This window comes from Vanacampus margaritifer, chromosome 20, assembly GCF_051991255.1.
Source record: "Vanacampus margaritifer isolate UIUO_Vmar chromosome 20, RoL_Vmar_1.0, whole genome shotgun sequence".
Lineage (NCBI taxonomy): Eukaryota > Metazoa > Chordata > Actinopteri > Syngnathiformes > Syngnathidae > Vanacampus > Vanacampus margaritifer.
The window spans coordinates 13,000,693-13,022,669 of NC_135451.1; the positions used below are offsets into that span (position 1 = coordinate 13,000,693).

The 21,977-nt window shown below is 38.4% G+C and overlaps 1 long non-coding RNA gene across 1 annotated transcript; it reads left to right on the forward strand.

Annotated features, from left to right (window-relative positions):
* The first annotated feature begins 1,363 nt into the window (after positions 1 to 1,363).
* LOC144040763 (uncharacterized) lies at positions 1,364 to 21,397 on the forward strand. Its single transcript, XR_013289842.1, has 4 exons — positions 1,364 to 1,639; positions 2,016 to 2,064; positions 5,362 to 5,426; positions 21,344 to 21,397. It is a non-coding gene; the product is annotated as an uncharacterized LOC144040763 (long non-coding RNA).
* The last annotated feature ends 580 nt before the right edge of the window (positions 21,398 to 21,977 follow it).

Here is a 21,977-nt window from a genome sequence, read left to right on the forward strand (position 1 = left end):
CCCAAAGAATGGCAAAACGTGCCTTTGACGAAATTCAAATGTCTTTGAAGTGGTTTCATGAGGTAGACATTTGTAGTTTTTCTCATAGGAAAGTCAAGTGATTCATTCCAGGCTCCAAACTGTTGCCATCACACAATTAAGTTAACCACTATAAAATGAAAGTTTAAAAAAAAGAAAGAAAAAAAAGACACCTGACAGACAGGTAACAATATTATCTTTTATCTGTGGTATTTTATTGATATTGTTGTTTTTTATTACGAAACACTCAAAACTACATAATAAAACAGGAATAAAACTAAAATAAAGTAAAACTACTCACCAGTTGAAGACACCTGACTGACAAGTAGTTATACTGTGACCAAATGGCGTCATTGCTGTGTTGTTTAAAATAAGCACATGTCCTTATCTGCTCAATCGCTGCTAATTTTCTATTTAAGTATGCAATTTTGCACGTTGCTGTGGTTTGTATGTTGTTGTTTCTGAGACTCAATAAATCAATTTTAAATGCAACCACAAATATCAAACATTTCAAGTTGTCGCTATCAAAAAGTAACATATTTGATCATATTAGTTTATTCTTTTGTGTTAATAATTGTCTTTCACTATAAGAAATAGTTATAATTTGGAAATATGTTTGTTAAATAGTATTCCTTACTATATCCAAAATAGTACGGGTATTTAATATTTATATACCAGTGCAGTCTTTGAAACCTTTTTTTTTTTTAAATCATGTAAAAATATTTTGTAAAATTTGTTTTGGGTTTATCTTATTTTTAGTGTCATATTTTGTGTGTAATCATAGTTTGTTTGGAAAAATGGCAAAGTAAAAAAAAAAATCTGGTGTATATGACTGTTGAAAGCCTTTGTTTTGCTTTTGATATACACTCCAATACAAATATTAAACAGAAGAAGAAAAAAAAAAACAGTATTTTTTTCATGAATGCTATCTTTTTGCAGCATAAGGAATACAAACATTTGTATTGCTAATATCACCATATAACATATTAAATATTTTCTAAATTATATAAAATGATGGCGATAAGTATCTCGAGAATTGAGATTAGCTTTTACTATCAGAATTTTTTTGGGTGGGAGAAAATTGTTTATTATATTCAAACAGTATGGCGCCGTTAATAGCTCATCCTTGTTCCCTGTAGAGAATTTGCACCAGTCTGTGACCCACATCTCTTCCTTGTTTTATTCAACCATCGTGAGTGTCAACAGAACTGTGAGGAGGCTGGGTGGGCGGAGACCTTTTAACATCGACCCCCGTGATTGGGCGACGCGCTGTGCCTCTCGCCGCCATTGGACCGACTCGCTATCAATCAAACACGTCGCTGCTTCCCGCGCCATTCGACGTGCACGCGCGGAAAGGGACGCGCACGTAGCCGCTGCGAGACTGTCTGGAGTGTGTCTGAAATTGACAAAATAGGACACGGACTTTTTTTTTTCACCCCCCCTTCCTCCTTCACGCTCGACTCTTTCCACCGAGGACACCTGGCCGTAAATGTGGGATTTTATTCAACCGCCAACGGACCGTCGTTATGAGAGAAATTTTATTTTTGGTGATGGAGGGGGGGGGGGGGGAGCGATGTGAAAGTTTTGGTGCGTCAGCAGATTTCGCTGAATGCGCAGACAGGTGAGTTAGCTAACATACACCTACACGGCGCCGCCAAAATGCTACATTTGGTCAAACATTCTTAGAGACAGCAGTCTTGACTCGAGTTTAAACAAACCCACCCTACCGTGCGTCAACACGACGCCTTGGTTTTGAATGAGCAGATATGCTTTGTCGCTAATTTACCCCCCCCCCCCCCAAACACACACAGGTGCACGCTTGCTCGTTAGCTACCTGTGCAAGCAACAAACAAACTTCTGCTGTTCGCCTCTAATAAGTCACATTTTCACCAAGTCCGCAATTAAAACGCACTTTGTGTTACTGAATGGTCTCATCGGCCGTTGTTAAACGTTTTTATTTTAATGTTTTTTGCCCTCACACCTGTTTTTATGCTCAGGGGTGTCTGCGTGCTGCGTTCAGGTTGATGGAGAGAGCAGCGGAAAAAGGTTGGTTGCAACTTGCTACTTTTTTTTTTTTAAATCCTTTTTGTTTCCCCACAGACAGAATATTTGTCATACAAATTCCATGCATACACATTTTCATCTTATGAGGTTTAAGTTTTTCCTTGTCTATGAGTTCCATCAGAATTTTTGTATCTACATCCAGTTTCTTTATCATGTCCTTAATTAGCTTGGAGGCTTTTCCATCTGATTTAGGGCAAGTGTCCACCCTAGATTGGTCGTCAGTCAACCGCAGAGCACTTAAAGACAAACAACTACGGTATACTCCTTCATATGCACAATTTAATCTGCTACAAAGCACAACACTGCTCAATCTCATCACAAAAAAAGAAAGCCATACCTTCAGCTAGAACTGGGGCCTTAGGCAAGGTGGAGGCCATTATGGACAGTTTTGGTTTCAGCAGTTGGTATATTTGCACAAAACCTTCAGGCTTTTACCAGAAAGTGAAAATACTTAAGTCAGAAAAAGGCCACTTTGACGACAGGTGAATGTAATTGGTTGATTCTGAGCACAGGGTGTGCACAATTGTGCAACCACATTGTCTCCGTTGTTTTTGGTTACATCCCCTCTTGAAAAGATAAAAAAATAAACAATTGATTTTTTTTTAGGTAGTAGGCCAAAATAATGGTGGAAAAATAATTAAATAATTTGTCTCACAAAAAATCTGGCATTTGAACACGGGTGTGTGGATTTTTTATACTCTATACTTGTATTCATTATTTACGTTATTAAATCTGATAGATTTTTCCATAATTTCTATACTATCTCTCCATCCTTTCAATCACATTTGCATTCCCACTTGAGTGCAATGTAAAATCTTCCTTCATGCTAGCTAGATGGCTAACACATTAGCTAGCTAGCTAGCTAGCTAACCTATCATGCTACAGTGTTGCCTATTTTTATCTATACACAGTTAGCTTGGCAATTTTTGTAGCCTTTCACCGCTTTTATGTGCATTTCCCATCTATAGCGCAAAAATAAGGTTCAAACAAGTCTTATCTCGAATAAGAATAATCCATTTAACATCCCCCCCCCCCAATATTTTGCCCACAACAACATCCACGAGTGCAATGTGTCCGCCCCCACTGATCGTCTGCCGCCTCAGGCCCGTCTAGACATTTGTGCTCCGTCACTGCAGTCTGCGCAGTCTCCCCCCCCCCCCCCTCCTCAACGGGAGCTTTTTAGGGGGCCAAGATGGCGGCCTCTGTGTTGTTGTTGTTGTTAACCCCCCCCCCACTAACCCCTGTAAACCCATACGGCATCCACGTGACGAGTAAAAAAAAAAACACGGCGCCTCAGTCACGTCACGTCAGTAGCCATTTTGTCTCATTCGATACACTTCAACTTGGATTTCTGCTCACGTCGCTTTATCGTGAGCGCCATTTTTGTGCCAAATGCGAGGTCAATATCTGGCAACATGTTTCGACTCGTACCTTTTTCGGCATTGTCGTGAAAAAATGTCAAGAGGATTCCACAAGTTTGATAACCTTTTCAAAACAAAATGAGCTCCCAACATTTGTTGCACTTGACGTGTGCCACAAGATGATTTAGAATTATCTTTTAAATTTAACTCACTCTGCTAATTAAAGGTAGGAGTTGGTCACCATAAGATCACATGCACAGTACATTTATTTATTTATTTTTTTTACAAACTTTGAAGTGGTAATTTTAAGTGGGTAGCAAAAATTAAGACATGGATATAAATTTAATTACTATACTTTTTTTTTTTTTTTTTTTAGCACTCTTTGGAGGGATGTGGCAAAGACCAGTAACTTTTAGGCAAATTAATTAGAAAAAATACAAAATGAAGCAATAATAAAAGGTTTCAAATTAGCTATCACTTTTCGTTAAAATAATTATACAGCTATGACCTATTTTGTTGTTGTTATTAATGTTACTGTATAATTTATTTTCTTATATTTGATCTTCAATTGGTCCATGGCTTAAAATTATGTGGTAAAAAATAAAAAAAAATCGAAATTTTTCTTAGTTTCAAGTAAACAAGATATATATATATATATATATTTTTTTTTTTTTTGTCCGATCGATGCAATATTTTGCTGATGTTGCCCGTGTGATAAGTGAATTGTTTTCTGCTTGTCGCGCGCTCTTCAGTTGTCAGAAATGCGCTTGGAGCATCCCTGCGACATGACAAGTTACTTTGCCTCTGTGATGTTTATCTGTTTGCCGTATCGCTGACCGGCCCCCGGACAAGATCTCTTCATTATCACCTACTTAAGCACGCATACTTGTCGTCGTATTCTTTTAATAGCTCTCGACTGCAGTTTTGGAGGGGAGCGCTTGAAAAGTTGTCGGTCAAAAATGAGTGGAATTGTAATTGTGGAAAGGTGAGGAAGGCGTGGCCGTTTCAGGTTCATTGAATTTGTGTTGCAGTAAGACTCACTTTTTCAATTGTGCTGTTTTGACTATTTAAGTCGAGTTTTCCCCAACTTTCAACTCTGGAACTCAAACAGAAAAACTATTAACGTATTGCGGTGAAATGTGTGAAATAATGAATCAAATTGGCGGTCTGGTGTGATAAGCATGCCATGCAGCATTCAGAAAAGTCATCAGTCATATATTTCCTCTGTGAAATGTAGTTTTGATTGAACATCACTTTATTTATGCACGAAACCCTGATTTATTTATTTATTTTTATAAGGGGGCAAAGGGGGTGCACCAAGGGACTTGAAGGTGGATGCTTCGAATAAAAAAATAAAAAAAAATACTAAAAGCTCATTTTTAAAGAAAAAATTCCTGGGGGGGGGGCGGTGAGATTAAAAGTGTAATCATGGTGTTAAAGCAGTAATTAAATAAATAAATGACAAAAGGCTAACAGTGCTGCATGTCATGTGACCTCTACAAAATGTATTTTATAGCTTACCTTAATAATTTGTTCCTGATGTTTTTACTTTTTGTTGAGAGGGCGTGCGTCACAGTATGTTATGTAGAAAGGACGGATCGAACCCAATAACCCAACGATTTTGACTTGGGGCACTATTGAAAAATTCTGCAAAGAGAGCAGACCTCCACCAAGGCCAAACAATCCTATTGTGGCTCAGCCCTGAATTGTACTTAATTTCCTACCTCCTACATGTGCATGATATTCACATTTTTGAAAATGTTTACTTCCCTCATCCTACTAAAGCATAAAAAAAATCTGACTTTGTGCCAGATATTAAGGATTTCCTTGGCCCGCAGTCCTCCACAGAGCAAACAGTATGGATATAGTTGATCATTTTTTATTTTTTTCCTCCCCCCCCCCCCCACTTCATCCTCAGGAAAAAGCCCGTGTGTTCGCGCGAAAAAAGGGCATCGGACCGCGTCTACCTGCCCCTTCCTGCTGGTAAGAGCTCTGCTGACCCGTCCGTTCTTTCAAGAGCATTTTGGCCACGTTAAAAATAATGGAGAGAAGCAATTCCATGAATGCTGGGAAACAGCGTGATTGCCTGAGGGAGAACAGGGTTTCCCAAATTTGGGCCTCAGAAGCCCAAAAAATATGGGTCGCTGCGTTAAATATATTTTGGGGTGAGTAGATTGTGAGGGTAACATTACAGTATGTAAGCAATTTTTTTTTGTGCTGTATTGATTAGGGCTGGCTGTGATATTTCATGTAGCGATGCAAAACGATGACATCGTTATATCACATGTATTAGGTTTTATTTGGAATTTTTTGTAAGGGTGCACCAGCTGTTTTAGTTCATGTAGTTTAGCAAGTGTGCGTCTCAGGCTGGAAAAAGTCTAGGAAACATGACCTCCACCAAGGAGCTTATGTTGTTTTGTTTTTTTGGTGAGCAAGAGGAGTGGACATTGGCCACCATTTTGATACTTGTGCAGACTCTGTTAATGTGTTTTTTTTTGTTTAATTTCTTGTTCATTGACTAGGGAGTGGTTCTTAAACGTTTGACCAAGTATTTAAAAAAAAAAAAATACTTATAAGTATCACTACCAACATTAAAATACATTAGTGTAGTATTCTTCAGTGTCAAAAAGTTTTTATTGTAAGCCACTGTAACATTTTGCACAGTTTAAACTACGGGCTGACCGATAAGGATGTTTTAAATCCAATTCCGATATTTGACAGAATAATAACGTAATAAGATTCATCATATGATTAATAAAAAATAAAATCACTTTTATGCTCCTTTACGCTAACCACGGGGATGTTTGAATGTCATTATTTTTTGCCGTAATGTGTTAATATGTCACAAAAAAAACGGCACAAAATATTCCGATTTTTGCCGATTTTAAGTGAGCTAATATGAGCAGATAAAATAATAACAAATGAATCAACTGTCTGATTAACCGGTCGGGCCCCATTTTGAACATCAACATTGTGCTTGAATGTTGGAAAAATAAAAAAACGACTTGATGAATCATTTAAATGTATCACACGTAAAAGATAACAATTGTACGTGAATTAATATTAAAGCAACTAACGAGCTTAGAAGTTAAATACAATTGAACTGAACGGGGGCAGTAATTCTTTCACGTACCACTAGAGGGGGCCCACGTACCCCTAGTAGTACTCGCGTAACACAAATTGGCACCAGCAAGCAAAAATGTCATGAAGAGTCTGCCTATTGTTTCTGCCTTTTAATCTGTTGCTGGCATACATATGCTTTATTTGTCGTAAATAATTTTCGTAAAAAATAAGTAAAATAGGGTCATTTCCTGTGACGCACCCTGATGATCTCTCATTGCACATTGGTTTTGAAATTTTGACGTTAATGTCAGTCATCTGTAGGAAGTGGTGAGTTTGTTTTGGCCTTGGTGGAGGTCTGCCTTTCCCCTCCCAAGTGCTACAGTATCTATTGGTGATCCGCCCATGAGAAATTTCGAACTGCATTTTCGTCGTTTTTTTTCCCCGATTGCATTTGAGGCCCGACTCTCTAAAATGCTGAGTCCTCCCGCTGTCTTTTTTTTAGTCTCCGCCCACGGTGCGGTCACGAGGTGTGACGCCATGATGGCATCTGGATGAAAGCTGCCGAGTTACAGCTTGTGTGTGCGCTCAAGAGCACATTTCAAAGCGCCCCCCCCCCCCCCCCCCAACCCCCTGGCTGCAGCTGCTATTGTCTGTCCTAAACGGCGAGGCTCTCCGTCACCTCCTTTTTTTTTTTTTAAAGTCTATATATCACCGTTACTCATTTGAAATGAAGGCCTTGTCTGTATTTTAAGGTGTTTCCTGGCAGGCGGCCAATCGACGCGTCCATTTGTTGCTGCTGCTTTTTGTACTGTGCGATTCTGCCGTGTTAGTCGATGGCGCCGAAAAAACAGGCAGCTTCCATTTTAGGCGGGGAAACAAAAGAGCCCTTTAAAAAAACAAAAAAAAAACAATCTCACAGTGCTTAATGCGTTTACTTTTATTTCATTTAATAATATAATATTTTTAACCTCCAACGTGTTCATCTTTTGTGAATTTTGCTTTATGAAATAAATTTTGTGTGATATCGCGTTCAATATTTTAGGGGTTTTTAGTGGTTATGTTGTCATCGGGGGTTTGTTTATTATTTATACGTTGGACTGAATATTCAAAATCTATTTTTCAGAGTAACAATTGAGGAGGTGCGTGTTTAAACAGTGAATAAATTCCACTCGAATGAAAGCTTTATTTAAATCATTTCTACACAATGAACCAATGTTTGTTTGCTTAAAAATTGTAGTGCAACGGCGTTTTATTTCAGTTTTACCGAACCAATGTTTTGTAGAGACTTGATACTGTTTTCCAATGAAATCATTTTTGTAGGATGCGTGTTTATTATTTAATTTTTTTTTGTAGAAGAGATAAATAATTTTGCATTTGTTCAGGGAGTGTACGGTGTTGCTAAATAATGTTGTAGATTCTTCTTATTGCCGTATATGAATATTTAATCGCATTTTTTTTTTCATCCTGTCTATCAAACCAAATATTGTTCCATAAGTACGGATTTTCACTGCAGTGTATATAAAATAGTAAACTTTTAGTTGTCTTATATTATTAATTTAATCTGCTTATATCCTAATGTTCACACGTGTGCATTTAAAAAAAAAAAAAATACATGTTTTTGTTAAATTCTGTACAATTACAAAGGCTAAAAAAAATATATCCTGTGGCGCATATGAGGGGAAAAAAAATAACATACGGCGTATATAATATGCCATAATCATGTTTTTCATGATATTACATGTCACCATATAATATGGGTCATTAGTGTTTTTGTCATTAAAGGCTAATTGAATAGTCTTTTTGTTCTTATTGAGGCTGAAGTTGACTGAACCGTTTGCTGTTATTGACAGAATGTATCTGCAGATAACAAGCCGATAAAGCGTTTTTTTTTTTCTCTCTGTAGACTTAAACAGAAGCGTTAAAGATCGAAGAGTGGAAAATAATAATAAAGCCATAATAGTACATTAGCCAATAATCCGAGATTTGATTTTCAGCTGCAACCCTCTTGAGATTGTCAAAAATTGTCCGTCCTCTTGAAACCATGCCAAAACTTGAGGCTTCTGTTCAAGTCGCTCTAATATTTGTTTGTTTGTGATCGGGCGGCGCACGGCAGCACGATACAGCAGACAGCCGCGGCATTACTTCCTGTTTTCATCTTCAAATAACCTCCAATCCCCCCTATAACCCCCCCCCCCCCAACTCCTTGCAAATGGTGTGTGCTCATCGACAACACCGCCACAAAAGACGGCTGTAGGCCCGAGCGAACACCGTTTGACTCCTCGCTCGCTCGCTCGCTCGCTTTTTAACACCGCTTACTTTCCACGCCCAAACTTTTGGCCTCAGATGAACTCGGGCAACTTTTCGGCGTTATCGTGCCGACACCTCTTGGATGGTGGAAAAAGTAGAGCAGCAGCCCAACTCCTCAGCCTCCTGTTTTTTTTTTTTTGTTGTTGTATTTTTCAAGGAAACGTAGTCGTGTACTAAAGCATTCATTGTGTTGAATTAGCTTTAATTTGAAAAGCTTGGTAGATGAGTGTTTCTTAAAATGTGGTCTATGGCCCGCTTTTAGTCCCCAAGAAACCTCAAGTTCTGTCATCGATCAAATTTTGCCTTAAAAAAATATGTAAATGCTTTAAAGCTGATGATGAAATGACATTTGTAGCAAATTGTTGCATGAGTGCGAATATAAGTTTGACGAGTAGCTGCCAACAATATCAATAAAAAAACAAAAACAACAACCACTTGATTGCTTAAAAAAATGATTTATGTAGATTCTCTCTCTCTCTCTCTCTCTCTCTCGAGGTTTGGACTGTTATTTTTTTGTTTTCCGTAAACATTCAGAACTAACATAGGCAGTTATTGTTGCCGGCTAATGACGTACAAAAAGTTAACTTTGACTCCCACTGTTCTTATTTTTTGGCTTATTTACGGTTTTACCTGTGAAAAGGTCTTTGTACCGGAGATGCGCCTAAAAAAAAATAGGATGCCTATTATTGTCGTGACGCAATGAGATTATAAGCAGCTATTTTCTTCAGTGCAAGGACAGTAAGAGATAAAATATAAATAAAAATGCAAGACGATAAGGAATAGAATAATGGTGTTGCACGGGAAACGTGGATATTGCACCGTTTTCCAAATACGTTGGAAAGTGACGTCTGTTAATTGTAAGGAATTTGTTTGATCGTGGAACTGATTTGGATGAATTTGATAGCAATTGCGTTCAAATGGAGTCCCACATTCTCAACTGTTTTTCTAATGAAGGACATCATGATGTCACAACACTACCAGGCAGCATTATTGTGCCGTAATAACATCCTCCCATACCGCTATATTAATAATATTGAGATATTATATCTTCATAATTTCATATGAACCTATTTCTAAAAATAGCTATAGCAATCGTTGCTAACAGCCTCTGAAAAATCTCTTCTTCTCGCCATTTTCCGCTTTGCATTATTATAATATTGCTACAGCGGCAGGAAAATCATACTCGACAATCCTGCCATATTGTTTGTGGTGACTCAAAATGTTTTGTTCCGAGTATGTCAGAGGGTCAATCAATCGCTAGGTGTGCGGAAGTGTGCTACTAAAAGATCAATGAACTATGTTGTGGACTTTGAACTGCCATGATGTGATGTATTCAAGTGGAAGTCAACCATAAACATTTCTTGACAATAATATATTATATATGATTTCACTAGTTTAAACATGACATTCTGATTCATTTTACATTTGTGGAATATGAGTTTAAGCAGCCGTATTCAATCCATCTCAGGGGGCGGCCATTTTGCCACTTGCAGTCGACTGAAGATGACATCGCAGTTGCTCAGGCAACGACCAATCACTGCGCATCTGTTTTCTGAAGCTGAGCTGTGATCGGTTGCTACCTGAGACCCGAGCAACATTGATGTCATCTTCATTCGACAGGAAGTAGCAGAATGGCCGCCCCCTGAGATGAATATAACGGCTAGATTTCGCTGCTTAACGCTTAGTCCACTAACGCAATATTAATCTGAATACCATATTTAGACTAGTGGAGCTGCATAGAGCATATTATTGTCAAAAACGTTTTTTTTGGGGGGTTGACTTCACCTTTAACCTCCGTGCTGTAGGTCTAAATTCATTTTCAATTTAGAGATCCCACTTCATCCCCCCCCCCCCCCCCCCACTAAATGTCGCTAAGCTCTAGGGCAAACCAATCGGCCAATTGGGCCAAATGACCAATTATTTTCCTCTTAAAACGTTATCGAAGAAAACCGAAGTTTCCGACGCTGTTAAAGTATCCTGAATGCACCATTTTGCTTGCGTAGCATTAGCAACTAGCAAGTGTGTAGCGTATGTTATTCTGGTTAATCAGTTGTCCCTAAGCGTCCTTTAAGCTGTTTAATGACACCCCAGTTGGAGTTAACTGTAAAACTAAACACACAACTATAAGAATTACATCCACTGAATATTTAAATACAAAACATGCTTCGTTTTTTTATCATCACTAGCCTAGCGCTAATGCAAAAAGCGAATGGAGGCTCGCATTCAAATGCTAACAGGAAGTCAGCATCGACTTCGGGAGTGTTTTTTCCTTCAAATAACGAATATTCACACACAAATGCTGTGGGAACACATACCCACAGGTGAGATTACGCAAAGGCACAAATTCTTCCCAATGTGTGAAAAATGTGTTATTTTAATTGAATTAAATCACAACTTTCTTCTGTACTCGCTTTACAGTGTGTACAGCATGGATACATGACACCATTTTGCCTCAAGAGGCCAAAAAGTATTTGTTCTTACAGATTTTTTTCAGTTGCTGTTATTTTAGTTTAGTTTATTCTTTTATTTTGTCATTGTCCTTTCAAGTTATGTTTAAATAATAATTTTATGCATTAAATATATATTTTTAAATATTAAGCAGATTAATCGGTAATCTGTATTTTAATTTTTTTTCTGCCAAAAATTGGTATCGGTATCTGCCTCAAAAAATGCATATTGCACTAGAGGGGCTTTGCCATGCATTTCTCTTAATTGGTGCTAATTCAAAGGCACCTGGAGGGAGTACCTGTTTCCGCTTTGCCATTTGACCTTTCAGTGAATTAAGATGGCTGGGCAGAATTGGAGCCGCTTGACCCCGCGTTGCACCACGACTAATTAGTAAATCATACATCCCTCTGAGGTGGAAAGAAGTGATTTCCTTTTGCACCGAAAGTGGGGGGGGGTCGGCGGCTAATAACCAACTGGCCCAAGCGAAGGTTACTTATTGGCTCTCGCTGGACTGTGAAAGTGAATATTTCAACATTTGCTTTTCCGCGTGGATCATATTTGACCCTCCGTAAGCCATCCAGTTGCGGGGTCGCTTTGCTGTCACACAACGGCGTGGAAAGGTCAGCCCTAATGAAGTCGGGGGTGTGTGACCCCTGGTATTCAGTGACTTGGCGCGGACCCCCGTCTCTCCGCCGCAGCCATGCCGCTTAATCCCCGTTTGATCCTAATTGATAGGCATTAACACGATCCTTATCCAGGAGCTGTGTTTTGTCTTCCTCCGGCGGTGTCGCTGACACAAAAGTGTGAAAGCGTTCAGCCAAATGTGAAATTGATATTTTTCCACGTTTGTGTGTGCTTAAATGCGGCCCGCGCTTCTAAACACTGAAGAGCGCTTTGAGGCTCTTAATGGGACTTAGCACGTGACCCCCAGAAATCCAACACTAACCCCATCGCCGCACTGTTTTCCTTTGGGTCCTTTTCATCCTCATTGCGGAGCGATTACCGCCTCTTTAGCGGGTAACTAATTAGCCTCTTTTAGAATGTTTGTGTTGACTTTCAACTCGCGAATGCGTGAACACGTTGCGGGCCTCTAAGGTTGCTGCAGGTGTCACAGCGAACGCCTTAACTTTGATTTATTGAAACTTTAAGCAAAGCATTCCGTTCAGCACATATAAGGCAAATTGAGTTTTTTGGAATTTGGGGTTTTATGGCAAGTCATCAAACACTGCTGCCATCCTCTGCCCACACACTGTTGGAATCATAAAAAAAAATAGGCAATTAAAATTTGGTAGCAATTAGGAAAAATCTCTCGTGCAAAAAGAAGATTAGGGCCAGTGAAGAGGGAAAAAAAAAAAGGTTGGTAGGATTCTGACTTTATTCTCAGAATTCTTATTTCCCCTCCACAATTCATAGATCTACGTCGCAAAGTCAGAATTGTCACTTTGAAGTCAGAATTCTGGGATTAAAGTCAGAATTTTTAGATTAAAGTGAGAATTGTCACTTTGAAGTCAGAATTCTGGGATTAAAGTCAGAATTCTCACTTTAAAGTCAAAATTCTGAGATTAAAGTGTAGTCAGAATTCTGAGATTTAAGTCAGAATTCTGATTTAAATCTCAGAATTTTGCGAATAAAGTCAGAATTTTGAGGATAAAGTGTCAGAATTCTGAGATTGTAGCAGAATTCTGAAATTAAAGTGAGAATTGTTACTTTAAAGTCAAAATTCTGAGATTAAAGTGTGGTCAGAATTCTGAGATTAAAGTCAGAATTCTGATTTAAATCTCAGAATTTTGAGAATAAAGTCAGAATTTTGCAAGTAAAGTCAGAATTTTGCGAATAAAGTCAGAATTTTGGGGATAAAGTGTCAGAATTCTGAGATTGTAGTCAGAATTCTGAAATTAAAGTGAGAATTGTTACTTTAAAGTTATAATTCTGGGATTAAAGTCAGAAGTCTCACTTTAAAATCAAAATTCTGAGATTGAAGTGTGGTCAGAATTCTGAGATTAAAGTCAGAATTCTGATTTAAATCTCAGAATTTTGAGAATAAAGTCAGAATTCTGAGAATAAACTGAGAATCCTGCCAACCTTTTTTTTTTCTCTTCACTGGCCTTAATCCTCTTCTGTACTCGGGCAAAGTTTTTTGGAAGTGACCAGAATGACCCGAAAATGGTCCAATTCAGACCAAAATGTTTGACTTTTCGTATCTTTCCGAGACTTTCTTTGACTTTCCTCCAAATCGAGCTGTCAACCAAATTTCAGTGAAACTTGCTTTGGGGGTGGACTCGTGAAAGCGTTCCAAGCGGCGCATGCAAATGAGCCAAGTTTTGGGGATCACGCCTGCGTTTCCTGCTAGAAGTGCGAAGTTTTTAAGTAACTCCAAAAGTCTGTACTGTAAAATGGCCTGATAATAAGTCAGTCTATCATGTTTTGCATTGTATACGCGTTATGTTAGTGTACGTTATGTGCTTTGGGTAAATGTCAATAAAGTAAAAATATAGGTGGTGTAAAAGAGGCTAGTATCGAACCCACGGTCACGTGGGAGTGAAACATTGTGTGCAACAGTCCACTTCATCACGCCAGGTGTTGCTTGGTTCTCGTTGGTTTCACACGGCGACTCCGTTCCTTCCCTGGCACGCCACGCTCCCGTCTCCGTAGAATTGGATTTTTCTTTCCGTCTTGTTTGCGGCGCTGAATAATGAGCTTCTCTGTAAAGGGCCTGATGTCATAATCTGGAGACTGCTGTGAGGGGAAAAAGAACTAATTACGCTGGAAAACTACAGATTGCTACGGCAGTGGTGCACTCCACTTGACTGGCCCCACCTGTCCCACCCTATATGTGTCCCACCCCCCAACTGTCAGGCTGGGCTGCTACACCCCCACCTTTTTATTTATTAAAAAAAAAAAAAATGTACAGCTTTTTTTTGTCCCCATTTACGCCCTAAAAATATTTTTTTTCATTGCATTATTATTTATTTGTTTAGCATACTGCAGGTTAGTGATTAACTACGCCTCATTTTGACTTGCGCACAATTTCCGATGCTTTTTGAATGGAAAATATCCGCCCAAGAAAATGTCTGAACTGTGCGGGGCCATGTTAAAAAAAAAAAAAAAAAAAAAAAAACTGACGCCCTCTAAAATTTATTATTGTGAATTTGCTTGTTTTAAGTTTTAACTGTAAATAAAGCACAAACTATGACACAGTTGAATATAATGCGGTCACTATTGAATATTTTTTTTTGTATTTATTATTCAATCGATTAATCGACTAATCTGATTCATTTCAATTTTGCATTAAAATGTATCGCAATAAAATGAAAACGGGTGTTTGCAAATGTCTTATTTTGATTAAACACAGACGATAATCAGTCCTAGTCTGACTAGAGAAATCAGTGAACATTACTGTTGATATGCTAAAAAATCAGAGGATTTGGACAATTTTAAATTAAAAATGCCTCCGAATGATTACTCGATTAATTTGATAATTGATTACTTGTCGATTTTAATTTTGAAAGCTGTCTCAAACTTGTCACACTAATTATCTGCCAAGATGTCTTACTTCAACAATACTTCCTTGACACCAATTGCTACTTCCCATTTAACCAGGGCTTAGGGCGGCATCCGGTATGAAACACAGGAATACGTGAATTCCGAAATAAAGTTTCGAATAGACGGCCATAAAGAAAAGTAAGCAATGTAACCAAAAGCACCTTTTAAACACTTGTTTAACTTTTATTATGAATGAGGAGTTAGCCTAATAGCAAAATTGGCTAGGTCATTTTAGATATACATTTTGTTGATGACTATGACCTGGATGATGACAATCAGTTTTTTGATTGATATTGACTGAAATGACGTGGCTATGCTACTAGGCTAATGCCATGTTCATTAACTCATTTGCTCCCCAAAAACGTATAAAAACTTTCTATCGCCATGGTCCTAAAAATGTATATTTTTTTTGTTTGTTTTTTATGCTAAAGCATATACAGAAGGCTTTTTAATGCAGCTTCTGACCTGAAGAGGTCGCTTAAAGCAATGGTAGTTATTACAAAAAAAAAACAGCCAGCAGGTGGCAGCAGAGTATAAGAGATCAGCCAGGGCTGTGTAGCGACAAGCTCTTTTTGCCAGTGTTTTCAACAGATTTGTGAATAATGATAAAACTTAGCTCTATTCCAATGCTAATAACAGTGAGACTCTGCATGACTCAGCAGTTCATTGCACACTACTAACCTAAACACATTGACTCAACGCTGTCCAATTTTGTAGTCTCAGTGATAGAAAATCATTCCCCCCCCCCGGAAGCTTCAATCAATAATTGCACTTCTCGGGTACGTGTGTGTGTGTGTGCGCGTTTTACTCCGAGGCTCCAACACGCTAAGCAGGCTCAGATGTGTACAATAAGGCACGCATGTTAAACCCTCATGTCAGCGCAAGTCAGCAGTTGCATCTCAATATCATCTGCTTTGGCAACATGAGCCTTATTGCCGGAACATCACAACATTTTTTTTTTTCTTCCCTTCTCGCTAACTGCCGGCATGACAGATGAAAACGCCGCCGCCGCGATGTTTGCGCGTCGCTGCCGAGACGCGTGTTGTTTTTGTTGTGCTCGCACTTGTGGCGTGTGAAGTGGATCGTTTCAAGATCAAAAATCCACACTTGGTCGGGATAGAGTTGTCAAAATCCCCACCAGTGGACCGTCATTTTCGTTCATTTTCCACCATGCTGTCTGTCCTGTTTCCCATGCATGAACATGCATCATTTTTTTTTTTTTTTTTTTGTGTGTGTGTAGCTTTCTTGCTAGTTGTAGTCTGTTTTAAGTCAATCGGTTGTCTTTATGAGTTAGTTGATTGCTAAATTGACGTTGGCTGCTAGTGTTAGAAAAAAGGTCGTTAAGGTCGTGAGTGCCAATTGCTAGACGGTCTTAATTTCTTTACATTGTTGTTCAGTTGATTTTAAAACATCGGACTGCACTTTGCACTTTGAGAAATTGTGTTCATTACCAATGTTCAGCCGCATAGTCTTCACTCGTGCCCTTCAGGAGCTCAAATAAAAGTTGTCATTTCATTACAGTCCACATGGACCAATCCAACTTGACTTGTCAATGTGGCACCTTCTCACACACGTGCACACGCGCACGCACGTCTCCTGACAATAGCACTCACTATCAAAGGCGCCGTCACCTTTTGCCGCTAATGAGTCTGTTTATTTACCAGATTTCTTCACGGGCTTTTGTTTTGCGAGAAGGGGAAAAAAAAAACGAGGCACGCATTGCAGAACAGTTCGTCATGTTGCAAATGGCAAAATTATAAGTGCACATTTTTAATGCATGTTTGCGGGATGTTCTGCGATTGTTGGGATTTTGGTGCTCTTCAGCTTCACATTTGAGTGTTTTCTTGATTTCCGGAAAGAAAGAAAAATGGAGCTGTGAAAATTAATCGATTAATCGAGAAAACCATTTTATTAATAGAGTAATCGTTTGGAGCCAAATTTTTAATTAAAATTTTTAACCTAATTCTGGTTACTTAATTCTGTCTGTTAGCGAGAGCCACTACATCGTGATAACTTACATTGATGTTTCTGCATTTGGCAATTTATTATTATATTATATTATTAGTATGGGATTTTTTTTTAATGGGCTTTAGGTGAACTGATGAATACACGCACGCACGCACATGCACATGCTCACCCACATACAAAAAAAAAAAATATATATATATTTAAAAAAAGAGAAAAAAAAACATTTTTATTTATTTATTTTTTTAAAAAAGGAGAGCAATGATGATGTCAAATCGAATGAACAATACTGAGCTCTCCTGGAAAAAAAAGAAAGAAAAAAAATTAATTTGAAAATTTCTGTAGTCCTTCATGAAAGAAGACTGATTGTCTTCTGCTTTTAATCAAAATAAAACATTTGCAAACATCTGTTTTTACTTTGGAAAACAATGGCCGAACGGGTAAGATAGTTCAACATCAATCCCCACCCTCCCTCTTTTTTTTAATTTTTATTATCAGTATATGAATACAAAGTACAGAAAAAACACCAATCACTGGTTAATAAACAGTAATTAGGGCGGGAAATGCTTTTGTAATGCACTTTAATGCAAAATTAAAATCAATATGATTAATCGATTGAATAATCGATAGATTCCAAAACTATTTGTTAGTAACAGCACTAAAGAAAATCAAACAATATCATAGGGCTGGGTATTGATTCTAATTTCCTCAATCGATTTGATTTCGATTCACAAGGGTTCAGTCCGATTCGATTTTTTTTCCCCCCGATTCTGTTCGATCCACTTCAATTCAATCGGTCTTGATTAATTATGGAACATCAATTCTTCTTATCAAGATCAACTGCATGATTAAACACTAAAAAAAGAACTAAAATAAAATAAATGATGATTAAAAACTCCCAAACAAATTCCAAATTAAATTAGTAACTGGTTACATAATTCAGTAATTGTAAATAAAGATTCTGAATGGTCTTAAATTTAGTGCAATAAGTCAGGTCATGTAAGAAAATACTTTTAAATTTATGTGACCAATACATTTCAAGAAAACAGTAAGAAAACTTTTATTTTATTTTTATCATCTTATTTTCTTATGACTTTATGGGAAAAAGATATTAAAATAATTGATTTGTGGGTTTTATGAATCGCTGTCAGGCTCAAAAAGGAAAATCGATTTGATATGGATTTTAATTTTTAGCCAGCCCAACAACAATATTTAGACATTTAATTTGACTTGTCTTGACTAATTGACTTAGTAATACTTCACACCTACTACGTCACTGACTTAAATCGAGTTTGCTCGCTTTGACATGCGCGTGACTCGACCGAACCGTCGGCTTTATTTATTCACATTTGGCGATCGTTTATGATGTTATGTTTCATCACGGCAGATCTGATCACGAGACCCGCTTGATTCGCATCTGTCAACGCCGCATAGCGCTGCTGCATGGCTTTATTTGCACACGTCGATTGGCTCTCGCTCTTTTGAGTCTTTACTGTATGTTTGCTTATCTGTCCGGCCGTTCCGTCTATTCAGACCGCGTTCCTTCTATTCAGCCTCTTCTCTCGCTGGCAGGATTTCTTTCTTTTTTCTTTTCTTTCTTATTTGGGAACCAGATGGTGAGGGCCACGGAAGCGCCTCTTTTGTCTGGCCGCCCTTGTGAAAGGAGTCTGTCCTCCCTAATGTAATCAGCGGCACCGGAAGGGTCCATTTCGGAGCGTGAAAGGAGACAATCGGGGCCTTGGACACGTCTCGATTACACAAACGTGGAGTTCATCTTCCGAGCCAGCCCCCAGGAAGATCCCCATCTTTGATCACTGGAGGGTGGAGGCGCTGATCCCACCTCGGCGGGGCCAAAGGCCGAGCCCCCCGTCCCCCTCCCCCCGGTCCCCTGTTTACCCTGCACTTGGCTACCGCTGACCCCTCCTTCCGGAAGCGACCGCGGGGAGCCGGTTTGATACCGTGACCTGTCTAGACACCCTTTGCCTGTTGCCCTGGCGTTGCCAAGAGGACGTCGTGAACCCTGACCTCGAATATAGTTGGAAAGGAGCCACGGTGCTCTTTTTTTTTGTGTTTGAATTTTCGGAGGCAGAGGTGCGAGCAGGGATGGGCGCTGACCCGTTTGGGGGATTGTTTGAAATTTAAATATCAGATTTTTCAAACAAATCGTAATGCTTACTACCTTTTTTCTTTTTTTTTTCACTTTTGACTGTAATTGGATGATGAGTGACGAGGGGGGCTGATTTAATTGATTTTTATTTTTTTATTTAGGCAGATGTGCGTGGGAGAGGAATCAAGAGTATGGGTGGCGACCCTCCTAATCTGCCTAGAAACACTGCCTGACCCATTTTTTTTTTTCCCCCTCTCTCAATAATAGTGTGACATTGTTAGACAGGTAAAATTATTGCTGACTACCTGTTGTGAACTTCACTATACAGCTTTTATATGACCTTTTCAAAGACATTAAAAAAAATAACACTTTAATTATAACGTTTTTTTTTCTGTCATTTAAAAAAAAAATTCAGTAAAATACAATTTTGCATGCCTCTATTTGCTTTTTAGACTTTGTAGTATTAATCTCTACATGTGGATTTAAAAATTCTGAAAACCAGCAAAAAAAAAAAAACGAAAAATAATAATTAACCAACTTTTGTGAACTCCTACACATTTACTCAACGTACGAGATGAAATTCTATTTTTGATCCAAATATGAGAACGTCCCTCATGCGAACATCTTTCGTAGCGATGGAGGGCGTGTTCTGATGTCAGCGCTCCTTTCTCATAACTGGTGTTGTGATCGTGCCGCCATCATGGCCGCCGCCGACCCCGCCCTCTCCTGCCCGACTCTCTGCAGCGGTTCAAATGGCAGCATGAGTGAGAGAGGGGAAAAGGGTGGGAGAGTTGGGGAGACGCCCGCCACGGTGAGTTTGGGCTCGGTCCACCGAGCTGGGGGCTCGCCTCGTATGCCCGCCTCAAACACACACCAGGATTTTTGCCTGTGTACACGTTACATTTGTAATTTAAACCGAACGTCCAATTGCCTCGTTATTTTTAGTGCCTTTTTAAAAAATATATATTTAGTTTATTTCCATGTGATCTATTATAATATAATTGGGGTTCGTTTATGGGCCAGAAGAAAAAGCTCACAAGTCGACACTGGGCATTTGCAATAGTGGGCAGTTTTTTTTTGTTCTCGTTTTCAATCTTGACATTGCTGTCATGCTTATACAAATTGTGCCACTCGGAGGCTAGAGCTAAAATTAAAAAAAGAAAGAAAGAGATTATTTATTTTTTTTTTTTTAGCTCCTTGCTAAATACATAAGTATATAATTTGTTTATTTATTTATTTTTTAGCTCCAGCCTCCAATAAATAAATACATAAATAATATTTACAAATGATATGTATTTATTATTTATTTTATCTCCTTGCTAAATACATAAATATATATATATATATATATATATATATATATATATATATATATATATATATATATATACTTTATTTATTTTAGCGCCAGCCTCCAATAAATAAATAAACGTATGTATGCATTTATTTATTTATTTATTTATTTATTTGGGCTCCAGTCTCCAATAAATAAATAAATAACGTTTAATTATTTATTTTTTCATTTATTTTAGCTCCTTGCTAAATACATACATATTTAATTAATTAATTAATTAATTAATGTATTTATTTATTTTAGCTCCAGCCTCCAAGTGGCACAATTTGGGTAAGCATGAGAGCAATGTTAAGATTTTTATTTTTTTTAAATGCAATGTTAAGATTTAAAAAAATATATATATATATATATGAAGAAAAAAATATATTTTTTATTTTATTTATTTATTTTTTAAAATGATACTGGAAGACCACCAGTTGCACTGGGACACAATTTTGCTGTTGGAAAAAGTGAATCATCCTCCAGCGCTTGTGTGTGCAAAACCTCAGCTTGAAAGGCAGCCAAATATAGAACATCGTTACATTTTTGTAGCTCAATATGGCCTTTATTGCCATTTTATGGCCAGCATTAACCTCCTTTGAACCCCGTACCCACATCTTTGGCCAGCTGCCATTTTAAAGTCCGGTTTAGCGTGTTGCATGATGGGAACCGACGGCGCTTATCCCTGACTTTTCCCAGCACGCTATCCACACGCTTTGTTTGTCAGCAACCATTGTTGTCATTTATCTGCTTAAGTGCTCAAAGTGTCGCCTGCGCGTTCATTTTTTTTTAATGGAGGCGGGAACACACAGCGGCTTGTGATCAGCGTTGATTGAACCGCTTTTTGTTGGCCAATCAGAATGGATCAAGCCAATGGCAGGTTCCCAGTTTAGAATGGCTGACCAAATGAGCCGATTCAGTTGGAAATGACTCAAAAATGGAAAAAGCGCGGGCCTGACTGACACGTCACAACAACTCAATTGCAACGTGCAGTGTGGTGGATGTTTGGTGAGGAGGAAAATGTCCAAACAATCTATTTTTAGGTCTACCTACTCATGCTGAGTGACACTTTGCCATTGGCTCTTGCCATGAACATGTTTTTTTTTTTTTCTCTCTCTCTCTCCCTTTCCACAGCGGCGGGCTTGGAGGAAGATGTCATGCACAGGATGTTTTTTTTTTTTGGGTGGGGGGGGGGGGGTGATGATGTTGCCACTGTTGCTGCAGCAGCACCGAGCGCCCACTTTGTGCCTCTCACAGCCATGATGCAGAACCACCAGGTGAGTGACAGGCTGTTGGGAAACTGTAGGGGGGGGGGATAGGTGAGCCAGATATATCCTTGACCCTGACTCCTCGTGTGTCAACTAGAGTCGCCACAAGTGGCACGTTTTCATTTGTAAAACAAAATGGAGGAGCTAGCAACAAGTGAGACGGTTTAGCCACAAATTCTATTGGTGCCTTTTCTGTCCTCGTGAAACAAGAATCATAAAAAAGTCAATATGATTATGAAAATATTTTTCTCTCAATATATAAAATAGTTTTTTCCCAGTAATAATTAACATGTTTTTTTTTTGGGGGGGGGGGGGGGCTCAGTTGTCCCTTTTTAAGTGATGTCCCCAAGGCAAATCTTCAGCTTCTAAGAGACATATTTGCAATCAAATCAAATCAATAGAAATGCATGTTTGTAATAGGTTACATTTAATCAAAGTATCGCCAACTATATTAATGGAAACTGTGGTTTTCTTTTTCTTTCTTTTTTTTTTAAATATAA